The sequence below is a fragment of the Staurois parvus genome, unplaced genomic scaffold, assembly GCF_062004578.1.
Source record: "Staurois parvus isolate SC_StPar_1 unplaced genomic scaffold, SC_StPar_1.0 ptg001686l, whole genome shotgun sequence".
Classification (NCBI taxonomy): domain Eukaryota; kingdom Metazoa; phylum Chordata; class Amphibia; order Anura; family Ranidae; genus Staurois; species Staurois parvus.
In genome coordinates this window covers 487,362-502,929 of record NW_028319482.1, presented here as the reverse complement: position 1 = coordinate 502,929, position 15,568 = coordinate 487,362, and the positions used below count along the sequence as shown (strand labels likewise).

At 45.4% G+C, this 15,568-nt stretch overlaps 1 long non-coding RNA gene across 1 annotated transcript in view; it reads right to left on the bottom strand.

Moving 5' to 3' along the window:
• Window positions 1-4,559: 4,559 nt before the first annotated feature.
• The window catches only part of LOC149434761 (uncharacterized), a 38,857-nt gene continuing 27,848 nt past the window's right edge, over window positions 4,560-15,568 (bottom strand). Inside the window, exon 2 of the long non-coding RNA XR_016308625.1 lies at window positions 4,560-5,079. This is a non-coding gene — a long non-coding RNA (uncharacterized LOC149434761). The remainder of the gene's footprint in view (window positions 5,080-15,568) is intronic.

Genomic DNA, 15,568 nt, shown 5'->3' with positions numbered 1-15,568 from the left:
CCATGCATGGATCAAAATTTGTTTGATCCCTGCTTAACTGGACAAATTTTGATCCATATATGGCCGAAGTTAATAACAGGTTAAAGGTTTAGAAGCTGGGCTTCTATAATGTATTATAATGAGAACTGGAATCAGCCTCCTGCTCAGCTATTGGCTCAGATTGTTTTGAGCTAGCTGAGCAATGCTTGCAGTCAGCCACGACACCTCTTTAGAAATATTGAAAAGGTAAAAGATATTTGATTGTAAATTTGATGAGGAACGCATAACCAAATAATGGGGTTTCCTCTAATTTGACTGCAATGGTGAAAATACACTTTAAAGTAAAGTATTTAATGGCAGTAGCAACAGACTAAGAAACAAGAACATGTAAATCTCCTTGTTATCAAGAGGTGTCACTGCAGGATAATAAAGACAGAGGGAACAAGTGATTGTAGTCAGTGGTCACATAAGCAAGCAATATTTATTGCCTTTTTAATACAGAACACTTACTGAAAGTCAGCTATCATCTGCAGCATAAATTCTGCAGTGTAACATGAACAGTAATGCCTGGCGGCAGTTCTAAGCTCTACATATGGCAGTCAGCAACACCAGCTTTTTGGTAATGTGACATTGCTAGTAACTGGAGTTCCATACAGTGGTTAGGGAAATGCTGCTGGTAACTGGTATACACTGACATAAGGATATTTTCTAACATTCAATATAAGGGTCCATAGCAATTCCAAGTGTCTAATATTATACGCATTTCTCCATGCCCTGACCATTATATCAGGTACAATCATGTAAAAAATAAGCCCACCCCATGGAGATTGAATTTCTTAACTGAACATTACAGGACACAGGAAAAGTATTCTGGAAGCTTAGGTTATGTTGCTGCCCTCAGGAAACTGGAAAACAAGAGCTTCAAGTATAATCCTTTCATTCCCATGAAACTTCAATTTGCCACCTTATATCCTTGAAAAAACAGAAGTCTTCTCTCTGCTCTGAAAGAAGGAAACCATTTTCTTTGTTTTTTTTTCTCCACTAACAAATTTTATCTGCAACTGCATAGCCACTGAGGCTCCTGTTCTCCAGCTAGTTTCCTGATCGGCTACTCCTCAGCTTTCCACTTCGGAACCATACCCAGACCCCTCCAGGAAGAAGATGCATGGCCAGCCTGTAATGTTGCCCTTTGGACACTCAACTCTGTGTTAGTCACTCACCTAGGCAAGTAGTACAAAGCACTGAGCTAGCCGCAGGGTGCTCTGCAGGTCCAGAGTTGTATGGTGGAACCTGCCTTTGAAGACACCAAGTGGGAGGGCATAGACTGCTGGATAGGGCTTTTCTCTAACATCTGACCAATCTGCCTTATTGAAGTGCAGGATGAACACTACTGCAGTAAGTTAGAGACTTTGTCCTCTCTTGGTGTGCTGTGCTCTTGTCTCCTGGGGTAAAATGTGGCATTTCAGCTGCCACTCACTTGCTAGCAAGTTGATAGCAAAAGGAGTTTAGTTAAAATATTTTTTAAATTTTGGCCCTAAATAAGGGGATGTGTTGGTTGTAGAGACAGTCATTTACTGCCCTAACAAGACCTTAATTATAATTGTAGAAGACATTCCAGTGTTCAAGGACCCTATAGATAAGAGGCTGGAAGTCCTATCTACGGCCTCAGTCTCCCCTGCAGTACCTGCTATGCAACCAGCTTTTGCAACCATGTCCACCCTCCATATTATAACTGTTGTGTCGAAAGGCTAGCAAATCCCATTCACCAAGAAATCCAGAATGGGTCTTTTTGTAGTGCACATGGGGAGGATCAAATGCTGGTCTGCATAGATTCAGTGCAATAAAAGTCTCATCCCCAAAGTGAAAGGAGGCATACTGAATTTAAAGCTTCTCAGCAGATTCCTTTTCGGTTCCAAAATTCTGAATGGAATCTGCTTGGTCAGTCATTGCTGTTCTTCACACAGGAGATCTTATGGACCTCAAGGATATTTACTTGCACATCCCTATTGTCATGATGCATCAACTCTGCCTTCACACTTTCCTGTAAGCAAGCAACATTAAACAGTTTTCAGCAAGGTTGCTGACTCCTTTTCTTGCTCTGCTTCACTCTCAGGACATCTACATTCTGGGATATTTGAACATCCCCCTTCTGAGGGAACAGTAGGCACAGACTGCCAACCAAAGTTTAACGGACCATCCACACCCTACAGAGATTTGGGTGGATCCTAAAGCTCCAGAAATCAGCACTGGATCTGACTCATCACATGGTGTATCTGGGCCTAGGCTTGGATACATCTCTTGTATCAAAATTTGCTTATGGACTTTTTAGGCACATAAACTTTGTACACAGGAAGTAAAAGCAATTTTTACTTTATTAACATACCATATCTAAGATATATTTTGCATATTTAAAATTGTTAATATGCATATGGAAATATTGTAGAGATGGTAGACACAGTCACTTCCTTCAAAGTGAGGGGGGTATCCAAGCTGTTTAGATGGAGCCTGACATGTTTCACGACAGGAGTCGCTTCCTCAGGGGCTAGCAATGCATCTAAAAAATGGACAGATTTACAAGTAATCATTGCAAACATTAATAGTAGATGTCACGTACCTGGATAGTGAGCCTGACATGAAGAGGCAGACCTCCCGTACAACTCCGGCTCATGGACCGCTGATAGTGAGACAGCGGTCGCAGGGGCACGGTGGGGTATGAGTGCCTGAGATCAGTCCGGTAACAGCTGGAGGGCTGATGAGTTGCAGGCCAAAGCAGGGTGCAGATGTATCCATGCAGGATGGATGGATGCCGGAGCACCATGTGCTGAGGATGCACGGTCAGACGAGTTCGATATTGGTGAGGCAGATCAGGCTTATAGCGGCAGGAGGAAGAGTAGTCGGGTAACAGACCGGGTTCAGTAACAGGAGATAAATCAGATAGGAGCAGGAAAAGACCATACGGCAATGAGATAACCACAGCAGACAGTTTAAATAGCCCTCTTGGCACCAGCATTAATGACAGATGCGCGGGTGCACATGCGCACGTGTCTGCCCAAGTGCCTGCACATCTATGCGCATGCGCATATTTGTGCGCCATGGCGCTTTACCTGCAGACCTTTCCCAACAGTAGACTTCAAATACAAAATGGATACCGCCTATGAGGCACTTACATATTGCTGCAATGATTACTTGTAAGTCTGTCGTCGATCTTTTAGGTCCCTGAGGAAGCGACTCCTGTCATGAAACATCTAAACAGCTTGGATAATTGGAAAATCTTATGTTTTCTTTATATGATGGGGAGAAAATGCTGTGATTTTATGTGCAATGCATATTAACAATTTTAAATATGCAAAATATATCTTAGATATGGTATGCTAATAAAGTAACAATTGCTTTTAATTCCTGTGTACTGAGTTTATGTGCCTAAAAAGTCCATAAGCAATTTTCGATACAATTGATGCTTCAGTCGGGACGTGGAACTATGACATTTCCTTGGTTGTGACCTCCAGCCACCTGATGGTCACCCAACCTTTTCTGTTCAACTTTGGATACATCTCTGTCCAGGGTCTCTCTCTCTCTTTGGGAAAGCCTATGGTCACTTTGCAACCACATTCTGATTCTTCAGTTGAGGAGCTATCCAGCCATCTGCTTTTGCATGAGGATTTTGGGCCTGATGGAGGCATCATTCAAAGCAGTCCCATATGCCCCATTTCCCTGCAATCTGCTTTTCTCCTGAGGGACAGAGGTCTCTTGGATATGTTCATTTGTATGCTATTGAAGACTACAAAGTTAAGCTTTTGCAAAGCCTACCACCGCACCTGTAAATACTGTTTCACTTGGTGGGAGGCAATGAGTTTCTATTCCAGGAAATACTCTGTGGTACAAATCCTGTCTTTTGTCCAATATGGTCTGAATGAGTGCTTGGCCTTAAGTACCATCAAGGGGGCAAATATTGGTTCCTTTGAAAGACAGCTTGAATCTCACTCCTCACTGAAGGCCACAGGATGTCGCTCTCATTGTTCCTTCTGTCAAAACGCTTAGGAATATTGTGGGATCCCAACCTAGTTTTTCAGTTATGCAGATTCCACCCTATGAGCCTTTTAGGGGTATTCCTCTGTCTACCCTTACTCTCAAGGTTACCTTTCTCATCGCCATCACTTTTTCATGGTGAGTTTCTGAGTTGGCGGTTATGACATGTAAGGCTCAATTCACACTATGCAGGTGCGATGGAGCACTGCATGTTTTCTTCATGTTTCCATGTCTTGCATGTAGGGAAGCCCATTCATTTCATGAAGATGCCCCATACGTGAGTAACGCACAAAAGAAGTCCCTGATCCTTTGCAAAATTGTGTCGTACCAAACCGCATAACGGTACAGTACCACGTGGTTTGGTGCTGCAAAAAATTGATGCATGGGGGTGCCATTAAGAATCAATGGCATCTCCACGTGTGTGCTAAAGTGCAGTGTGTTTCTGTGTGTGTCAGGAATTTTATATGCATACCTAAACACATAAAGTGTGAACTTAGTCTTAAGAACCCTTACTTTGTGTTACATTTAAATCATAACAAGGTTGTTCTAAGGCCTTAACTTTTCAAACATTTATTCAACAGAGCTATCAATACATACAATGGTGAGGATAAAAACACCCTTGGGTCCAAAAGTTGATATTGCCCCCTTTAGCAGAAATTACCATTTCCATACCTGCCTACCAGTCTCTGACATTGATTCGGTGGTATTTTGAGCACTCCTCATGCTGCAGTGCTCATATTCAACCTGGAGTGGTCCGCTACAAGACTTCTATTCCAGCACAAGATATCCACAGTCTCCTGCATTGTATTATAACATCACTTGGCTCCAAAGACTGAGGACATTACTATGAATGCAGACCTTAATGGGCATCATCACACGGCCATACATTCACTATGGATTAATGCAGAGACCAGTACAAATTATGATTCAACAAGCACAATCAGCACTCAAATTTACAGTGAATAATCCATAGAGTTCATGAAGCAGGTGGATGGATGGCTGCAAAGGTGGATGAGAGAAACACACTTTGTCCAACAGCTCCTAGCCAGTGGATCTGGGTAATCTCTCACAAGCCTACAATGGAAACAGAGTAGGACGCCAAATTAGTGTATGGGTAAAAACAACACTTTAATTCCATATCTCATTTACATCTGAAAGACCTGTAGACTGCTCCAGGTGTCAGAGTGGTGGTGCGATATACAGCTCAGGGCAATCTGGATGGACTGATAGGGCTGCAGGGCACAAGCATGGACCAGCTGCAACATGACTGTTAGCAACCGCCTGGCGGTACCTCTAGCAGCCCACAGGACAGGATTCCCCAGAGCGCGGAGTCTAAGCCCCAGCCTGCTTGTTCACCAGGGCCCCTGATGGTGGGGATGGACTTGGAGAAGACTGGAACCAGGTTGCGGCCCCTGAGTACACCCGTCTGTGGTAGAGGAATCCACCGGGGGTCTGTGCAGGTGGAGAGCCTGACGTGAAGAGGCAGAAGGCGGAAGCAGGGATGGCTGGATCCATGCCGGATGGATGGATGGATGAGCGTGGTCAGACGGGCCAGGTCGGTAACAGAGAGGTCAGCGTAGTACAAGGCAGCAGGCAGAAGAATAGTCAGGTCACTCGCCGGGGTCAGTACCAGTAGTTCAGATCAGGTAGGAATATCCAAAGAGAGGTCAAACGTAGCCAGGGGTCAGAGCAGGAGAAGCCAGCAGAGGTCAGGTCCAGGCAGGTCAGCAACGAATCTTCAGCAACAGAAAACAGGGATCAGATCAGACCATACGGCAACTTGTGTCTGTGCAGGGCTGGTTTAAGTAGGCCGCTCTGCACCTAACAGGTGCAGCCTAGGTCCTAGTGCCTGCCCAGCACCGTCATAGGCGGCGGGTGTGCCTGGGTCCTAGTGCCCTGCTGCCTGCATGTCTTGACAGACACCTACGCATGTGCAGACCCATGCTTTGCGATGGTCCCTGACAATGACAGATCTCCCCTCTCACTCATGGCACTAACAGGAAGGTGACACGCTGTGGGCGGGGGTAGGATGGGGTGGCGGACCACAATGCATTTCGAAGATCCTGCCTCCTTTTCCGAGCTGGCCAAATTAAAGTGGTGTTTTTAACCATACACTAATCTGGCGCCCTGCTTGATTAAGCGCTGGTTTACACCACTGCAATTTCAGGTGCGACATGAGATTTACAAATCACACCTGAAGTTACACCTAATGTATTTCTATGACACTGTCTTAGTCAGTGCGATTTGAAGTAGCAAGATTTCAAAAATAGTTCCTGCACTACTTTTTTCTGATTTCATTGCAACTTGCATTGACTTCTGTTTAATGAAGTTGCAAACCACAGTGAAATCGGAGGTACAAATCACACTGATCTGCAGCTTTGTAATTGCTCTACTTCAAGTGAAGATTTAAAAGTTGTATTCAGTGTGAAGGAGGGCTAATGAAGAGAGCAGCACTGATGTCATCTTTAAGGACCACCTACCAGTGAAGAAGATTGGGAGAGAAAAAGAATTAGGACATCACCTGACCAGCTGCAAGCCATTGAACAAAAGTATACCAAAAATAGGTATAGCACACACTGGGCAGAGCTTTCTAGGGGGGGGGGGGGAGGAGGAGGCCAACAATGGTGGTTACAATTAGAGCTGACAGCTTAGCTTCTCTCAAGTAACTCTACATGCCAAGGACATCTCCCCCAAGACTGCCTTCACATCTATGTGTTGTAGCAATGCACACGTTAATGCCTTGCAGTGCCATTCATATTGAATAGCACCCCATTGCACTAAAGGAATACATTTGTGTAGCAGCATACAATAATGCACAGTAATACATTACAATGTGTTGTGACATGCTGCATAGGAACATACTGTATGATTTTATTTCCACTGTGGAGTGTTGGCAGTCCATTCAAATGAATTGGTGTGTTGATAGCCTATTAAAATGAATGGGCTGCTTTAACACAATGCACACACCAGTGCAGCTATGCCAGTGCAGCCTCATCAGTGTCCTGATCAGCATGCCAGTGCAGCCTCATCAGTGTCCTGATCAGCATGCCAGTGCAGCCTCATCAGTGTCCTGATCAGCTACGCCAGTGCAGCTTCATCTGTGTCCTGATCAGTCACGCCAGTGCAGCCTCATCAGTGTTCTGATCAGCCATGCCAGTGCAGCCTCATCAGTGTCCTGTGCAGCTTGCCAGTGCAGCCACACCAATATAGCCTCATTAGTGTCCTGATCAGCCACAACAGTGCAGCCTCTTCAGTGTCCTTATCAGCCACGCCAGTGTATCCTCCCCAGTGTTGTGATCAGCCACACTAGTGCAGCCTCCTCAGTGTCCTGATCAACCATGCCAGTGCAGCCACACCAGTGTAGCCTCATCAGTGTCCTGATTAGCCATGCCAGTGTAGCCTCCTTAGTGTTCTGATCAGCCCCACCAGTGCAGCCTCATTAGTGTCCTGATCATCCACACCAGTGCAACCACATCAGAGCCCTGATCAGCCATGCCAATGAAGCCACGCCAGTGCAGCCTCATCAGTGTCCTTATCAGCCATGCAAGTGCAGCCGCATCAGGGTACTGATCACCCACACCAGTGCAGCCTCCTCAGTGTCCTAATTAGCCATGCCAGTGCAGCCACTTCAGTGTTGTGATCAGCCACACCAGTGCAGCCTCCTGAGTGTCCTGATCAGCCACATCAATGCAGCCTCATCAGTGTCCTGATCAGCCATGTCAGTGCAGCCTCATCAGTTTTCTGATCAGCCACACCAGTGCAGTCTCATCAATGTCCTCATCAGCCACACCAGTGCAGCCTCATCAGTGTCCTAATCAGCCATGCCAGTGCAGCCTCATCAGTGTCCTGATCAAGCACACCAATGTAGCCATCGTCAGCATTCTGATTTAGCCACATCTGCCCCAGTGTCGCCATCAGAGCAGTATGGTGCAGAGACATAACTAGAACCTTCAGGGGCCCAGTGCAAGAAACCATGAGGGCCCCCCTGACACCATCTCGGAGCCCTTGCCACTGGTCTCAGGGACCCTTCTCACTGATCCAGGGCCCTTTACTTCCATTGCGGGGCTCTTTGTTACGGTCCCCTAGTAGGACCCTTTCAAGTGTTCTGCAGTGAAACCCCTTCCTATATAGTTGCTAACCTTTGCAAAAAATTATCAGGGACGCCTTTTTTTTCTATGTGTTCAGCCAGCCATTGTAGGCGGAGAACGTATCTTAATTAGGGGTGGGGCATTTAAAATGGGCGTGGTTCTACAAGAACCACCTATTGCTATACGCCTTTGCACATCTCTACACCCCCCGGAATGCCTCCATACCCCTCAGCATGCCTCTATACCCCCTGCACATCTCTGTATCTCCCAAATAATCCCTGTACCCCTAGCACACTTCTGTACCCCCCAGCACCACTTTTGTACCCCTTTGCACATTGCTGCACCTCCTACACATACCTCTACACCTCCCAGCATCCTTCGTACTCCCCAGCACACCTCTGCACCTCCTAGAATCTTCTTTATCCCCCAGTAAGCCTCCATACTCCCAGCAAGCCTTTGTAATCCCCAGCACACCTCCGCACCCCCCCCCCCTTCCCACACACACACGCACACACACACACACACACCTCTGTACCTCCTAGAATCCCCTTTATCTTCCAGTATGGCTCCATACTACCAGCAAGCCTTTGTTACCCCCCACACACACACACCTGTGCACCCCCTACCCACAAACACACACACCTCTGCACCCCCCACACAAACACACACACCTCTATACCTCCCATCATCCTCTGTATTCCCCAACACACCTCAACACCCCCCAGCACATCTATGTACTCTGCCGCACATCTCTGCACCCTTCACACCTCCGTACCCCTTTCCACACACACACCCACACCTCAGCACCTCCCAGCTCCCTCTGCATCCCTCCAGCACATAATTGTACACCGCAGAAAGTGTTCTTTGCACCCCCCCCCCCAGCCTTAAGACATCTCTGCTTTGTACCCATTTAATGTGCACCTCCAACCCCCAGAACATCTTTGGGCCCCCCCTACACACACACTGTCCCAACACACCCAACAGTGTACTTCCAGTACAGTCAGGTCACCCCATGGCCACTGACCTGCACATTAATCAGAATCTGCAGAATCTCCTTCCCTCTCTACACAGTGGAGAGGGGAGGGGCCTCTGACCCGGGCAGGCACCTGATTCAGTACACAAGTGAGTTACTCTGGGCACTGAAGCTGATATTTGCTCGGGTCAGAGGCCCCTCCCCTCTCCACTGTATAGAGTGAAGTAGACTGCTAGACAGAGGAAAAAACTGTGGGCATCACAGAGCTGCCGATGCCCCCAACACCACTGCATAGTGATCTGCCAGCCAGAGGTGAATGGAAGAGACTGGGTCTTGGGGCCTCCCAGAGTGGCGGAACGCCAGGGCCCGGTCGCAAATGTGACTTTTACGACCCTGGCAGTTCTGCCACTGGTATGGTGTCACCAGAGCCAGCCATGTTCAAAAAATGTTTACGTAAGGGAAAAAGCATTTAAACTAATGTGAAAGTCCAAATATGCTTATTATATTTTGGGCCCCTCTGTGTGGCTAGGCTGTGAAAATGTCTTACACATGTGGTACCCCCATACTCAGGAGCAGGAGAAGAATATGTTTTGGGGTGCAATTCATATATGTTCATGCTGTGTAGTAGAAATATCTTAGAAATTGACAACTTTGTGTAAAAAAATAGGTTTTCATTTTCTTTCCACATTTTCCAAAAACTTGTGGCAAAAAATTACATGTTCAAAAGAAGAATTATACCTCATATAAAATACCTTTGGTTGTTTTCTTCTCAAAATGGGGTCATTTTGTGGGTGTTTCCACTGTCCTGGTGCTCCAGGACCTTAAAAAAATTTGATCGATAGTAAGGAAATTAGATCTGTAATGCATTTCTAATTCATGCTCCTTGAAAGCCCAAAGGTGCTCCTTTGATTTTGGACCCCTCTATGCATCTAGGCTGTACAAAATGTCTCACACATGTGGTATCCCCATATTCAGGAGGGTTAGCAGAATGTGTTTAGAGATGTAATTGCAAGTATGAACATTTTTACAGCTGCTGTTTTTGTCTTTTGGCAATTTTATCTGCAGCCAGCAAACTCGCTAGCATGTTATCCTATGTGTCCATGCACACATAGGCTTTAACCACTTGCCTACAGGGCACTTTTACCCCCTTCATGCCAAGGCCAATTTCCAGCTTTCAAGGCGGTTGCAGTTTGAATGGCAATTGCGCGGTCATGCAACATTGTACCCACAATTTTTAGCATTTTTTTTCACACAAATAGAGCTTTCTTTCGGTGATATTTAATCACCACTGGGTTTTTTTTTGAACTATAAACAAAAAAAGAGGAAAAAAAAGTTTTTCTTTTGCAAACAGGTAATTTTTTTCCTTCACTGATTGATGATTTTTTCCTTCCTTCATTGATGAGGCTGCACTGATAGGCAGCACTGATGGGCACTGATGAGGTGGCATGGACAGGCAGCACTGATGGGCACTGATGAGGTGGCTCTAATGAGGCGGCACTGGTGGGCATTGATGAAGAGACACTGATGATGCTGCAATGATGGGAACTGATAGGTAGTACTGACTGGCAACACTGACTGGCGGCACTAATGGGCACAACTGCTGGCCAGCACTGATGGGCGACACTGCTGGCCACTGATGAGTGGCACTAATGGGCACTGGTGAGTGGCATTGATGGGCACTGGTGGGTGGCACTGCTGGGCACTGGTGGGCGGCACTGATGATCAGGTCGGGTGTCCTCTGTGACATTTGCTGGTTATCGGCAGTACTTTCTTCCCACTGTGACAGTAGTCGAGCACCTGGCTGCACAGTGCATTACCACACATGCATTAACAAGTGGTATTTTGTATATTATTGTACATTGTGTTAAGGCAGCACATTCTTTTGAATGGTCTTCTAATACACCACAACAGCCAAAAAACTGTACTTTCCACCAAGTGTTACCACAATGTCACCCTATATAAATCTGCTTTCTTAACATACAATTCCTCCCGAGCAAGCAATACTTTGTCACTCTTATTAATACCTTGTCATCCAATCCTGGTCGTAGCTTCTCTACTTTTAACTCTCTACTTTCTCCACCTCCACCCAGTAACTCACTCACTGCTTAGGAGATTGCAAATCATTTCAAAAACAAGATTGATGCAATTTGTAGTGGCATCTCTGCTACACAGACATCTATCTCACTTAGCATACCTTATACTAACCCTCCCTCAACACTTTCCTCTTTTGACCTTGCTACTACTGAAAAGGTCACTAAAGTTTTCTTCAAAGCCCATCTCACCACGTGCCCCCTGGATCCTGTCCCCTCTCAACTACTACGGTCACCCTCTTCTTCTGTCCTATGCTCCCTCACTCGCATCTTCAATCTCTCCCTCTCTAATGGTGCCTTCCCCTCTAAAGCATGCACAGATCGCTCCATACTTAAAAAGCCCTCGCTGGATCCCACCAACCTGAACAACTTAAGACCCATCTCCCTGCTCCCATTTACCTCTAAACTCTTAGAATGCTTACTCTACAATCGCCTGAGCTCCTACCTCACTGATAACAATCTTCTTGACCCTTTCGCTCACTATACTCCACTGAAACTGCCCTACTAAAACACACTAATGATTTACTAACTGCTAAAACCAATAGCCACTACTCCATACTCTTACTACTTGACCTCTCTGCGGCTTTTTATACAGTTGACCATCCCCTCCTCCTCAAAATACTCCACTCTCTTGGCCTCTGAGACTCTGCTCTCTCCTGGTTCTCCTCCTACCTATTGCAGCGCTCTTTTAGCATTACCTATAACTCGGTCTCCTCCTCTCCACTTCCTATTTCTGTAGGGGTACCTCAAGGTTCTGTCCTTGGACCCCTTCTGTTCTCCATCTACACCTCCTCTCTTGGACACTTGATAAACTCCCATGGCTTTAAGTACCATCTCTATGCTGATGACACACAAATCTATATTTCTACTCCTCACCTCACCCCTTCAGTCTCCTCTCACATTACTAAGCTACTAAGTGACATATCAGCATGGATGTCACTCCACTTCCTCAATCTAAATCTTTCTAAAATTGAGCTCATAATATTCCCTCCAGCCTGTGCCCCCTCCACTGACTTCTCCATCAAGATCAATAATACAACCATTGGTCCTTCCCCTCATGCCAGGGGACTAGGTGTAATCCTAGACTCCCATCTGTCCTTTCAGCCCCAATTCAATCACTGTCCAAATCTTGTAGACTTCACCTCCGCAACATCTCCAAGATATGCCCGTTCTTAACCTCTGAAACCACTAGGCAACTTATTCACTCCCTTGTTATCTCTCACCTTGACTATTGTAGCTCCCTTCTCATTGGCCTACCTAATCACAGGCTATCCCCTTTTCAGTCTATCATGAATGCTGCTGCCAGACTCATCAACCTTACTAACCGTTCCATATCTGCCATCCCTCTCTGCCAATCCCTCCACTGGCTTCCCATTGCCCAACGAATACAATTCAAAACATGAACAATAACATATAAAGCCATTTATAACTCTGCCGCAAATTACATCACCAACCTTGTCTCCAAATATCACCCAAACTGCCCTCTCTGCTCCTCCCATGACCCCCTGCTCTCTAGCTCCCTTGTCTCCTTCCATGTTCATCTCTAGGACTTCTCCAGAGCCTCCCCAATCCTCTGGAACTCTCTACCCCAATCTATCAAACTATCGCCTACTCTGCCTGCTTTTAGGCAATCTCTGAAAACCCATCTCTTCAGGGAAGCCTATCCTGCCTTCAGCTAATAATGGAATCTTCTCTTCCTCCTATCATTTCTTCCTCCACAGTTATTACCTTTTGTACCACCAGCCCCTCCCTCTTAGATTGTAAACTGCAAGGAGGAGGGCCCTCGTAACCCTCTTGTATTGAACTATATTGTTGCTGTATTGTCTCCCTTTATATTGTAAAGTGCTGAGCAAACTGTTGGTGCTATATAAATCCTGTATAATAATAATAATAATAATGCATGGTAAAGCATGACTCTTTGTGCAGTGTGCTGCCATATGCTTTGCACAAATAAATTTACATGGCAATTCTCAAGTGAGGTGTTTTTAGTCCCCAGTAAGCAAGGGAAATTATAAAAAGATAAATCAGCTCACTTTGTGCCCTCAGAATCTGATTGGAAGGTTTAAATCTGTGATAAAAAGTGCTTGTCAAATAAGGTAATCAATGTTCCTCAGATGCAGTGAAAAATCTTCTGCATGCTCATCGGGGCCCAACTGGTGAACAATAGAGATTCAGACCTCATAGGTTGAAGAGAGAGATTGTACATGGGGGCCCTCAATGGCTCTCCTGTCCTTCCTGCAGTGCTCAGTCTGTACACACCACTTTGGTTTGCCTGCTGGCAGGATGCCTCCCTGGACTGGTTGGCAAGGCTAGCAGTCAGCAATTCCCCCTCACTTCTCTCCTCTCTAGCTCTGTGACCTGGTCTGGCACTCCGGCATTCCACAAAGCCCTCTCCTCGCTCCTGCTCTCCAGCTCTCTCCGCTCGCTTCCTGTCCAGTCTCCTGGAATAAATGCCCCTGCCCACACTCCAGTTCCTCTGGGAAATGTAGTTCTCTGATACAATGCCCTCCAACATAGTCCTGCGATTCAGCATACAAAGTCCATGAGGCTGTTCTACAGAGTGTGAGTGCCACTGAATTACACGACACTGCCATTTTGTATTTCTCTTAACATCCTGCAACTTGCATTATAGCAGGGTGTTACAAACTACTGGTGACACCACCATTATAATACCACAAGTTCTCTGCCGGCTTCTGTATAAGAATATTCAGTGCATAAAATTTTAGTGCAGAGAAGGGAGTAAAGCATTTTCTGCCATGGCCACATTGCTACAAATAATCACATTTCTCAGATATAGAGCTGTTATTCTGCTTTAAAGATGGAAAACGCACAACAACAGCACATTATCCCTCTAAATTATGCTCAGTTTTATGACGTAGTTAGACTGCACCCTCTGGATATGTTTGGCAAGTATTAGGAAAGCTTGGAGACATTCCCACTGCCGCTTTTATTTGTTAAACCTGTTATTTTGGGTACTATTCAGTAGACAATGACACCAGTTGATAGGCTAACAAATCAGGGTTAATAGGTATATTCTAGCTGCCTTTCTGTCTATTTCTGTTCTGTACCAGGCTATATTTGTTCTCTAACTAGGTGGAGATAGACTGAGCAGTGCTTCCCACACATAGAACAGCAATTATCATCCAGCTGGGATCCTTCACACATTTTTTCTCTCTACTTCCAGCTACACGATGTACAGGAAGATACAGTTGGAATGTCGGGAGAGTTTTTTAAGGCTACATTCACACTGAGCTGAGTGTTTTCAGGCGTTTTTTCAAGGGGTTTTTCCAGGCATTTTTGAACATTTTTTTGAGCAACTTTACAAATATTATAGGTGTTTTTCATTTAGGCATTTTTGCTGTGGCCAATAGAAACCTATGTAGATGTGTCCTAGGCGCATACAACAGGAAAACCAGAATCAAGGACATGTCAGCTGTACACATAAGTTCTGTATCTTTCTCCTTGATCTGGGGAGCAGGAGCAATGTAGCTGTTCCACTAGGGCAGCAAGTTTCGTCCCACTTCCTCCCAGGCTCTGGTGGTTCTTGCTCTTAAAATGGGGATGGCCACGAATGAAAGCAATGAATGTATCAGCTTCCAGAAGCAGACTCTCCTCCATTTTAATCACAAAATGTGTGTTTATAAGGTGTGGAGTGATGCTAGAAAAGGGGAGAGGAGCTGCTGTTTGAGCTGAAAATGCCTGAAAAACATGCTCATTTCTTGCTGCATTTTCCATTTAAGTCTATGGGGACAAAAACTGCTCAAATCTGCCTGAAAAGTAGAGCATGTACTTTTTTGAGTACATTTCCTTGTTGAGCATTTTGGAGCATCAAGTTTTGAGCTGAAAAATGCTCAAGTGTAAACGGGCCTAAAGGAAGTTTTTTACTGGTAGTCATTTTTATTTTATTTTTTTTTAAATCTGTTTATTAAGTTTATCACAGACAACAAAAAACACATAATGTACATACAAAACTATAAGGTGATGTCCCTCGCACGGGTAGTGTTACATCAGAAACACTATAGTGCAGAGTAGTGAGGGAAACACCAATAAAACAGTAAGGTGCTGCATAGAGTGCATAAACAAGCATGTAAAAAAGGTTTACAACAATGAGAGGATGCTGTCATAGGTCAGGAGGTCCCATAGATCCACTAAGAGTTCACCCAGAGCCAGTTGGTGACATTTCAAAGGCGGTAGAAGGCTCCGCCAGCCATTTACTCCAAACCCTATCATACTTCCTTAGGCAGCCTCTATTTATTTAGGTGTCTTTATATAGGGACAGGTTGTTATTCACCAGACTCTTCTAGTGAGAGGGGGGGGTGTCTGTTTTTTCCAGTTTAGCGCCATGGCCTTTTTGGCATGAAAAAGAAGTAGGCAAACTAGGGTGCGTTCTGCAACTGTTGGAAATAAATTTT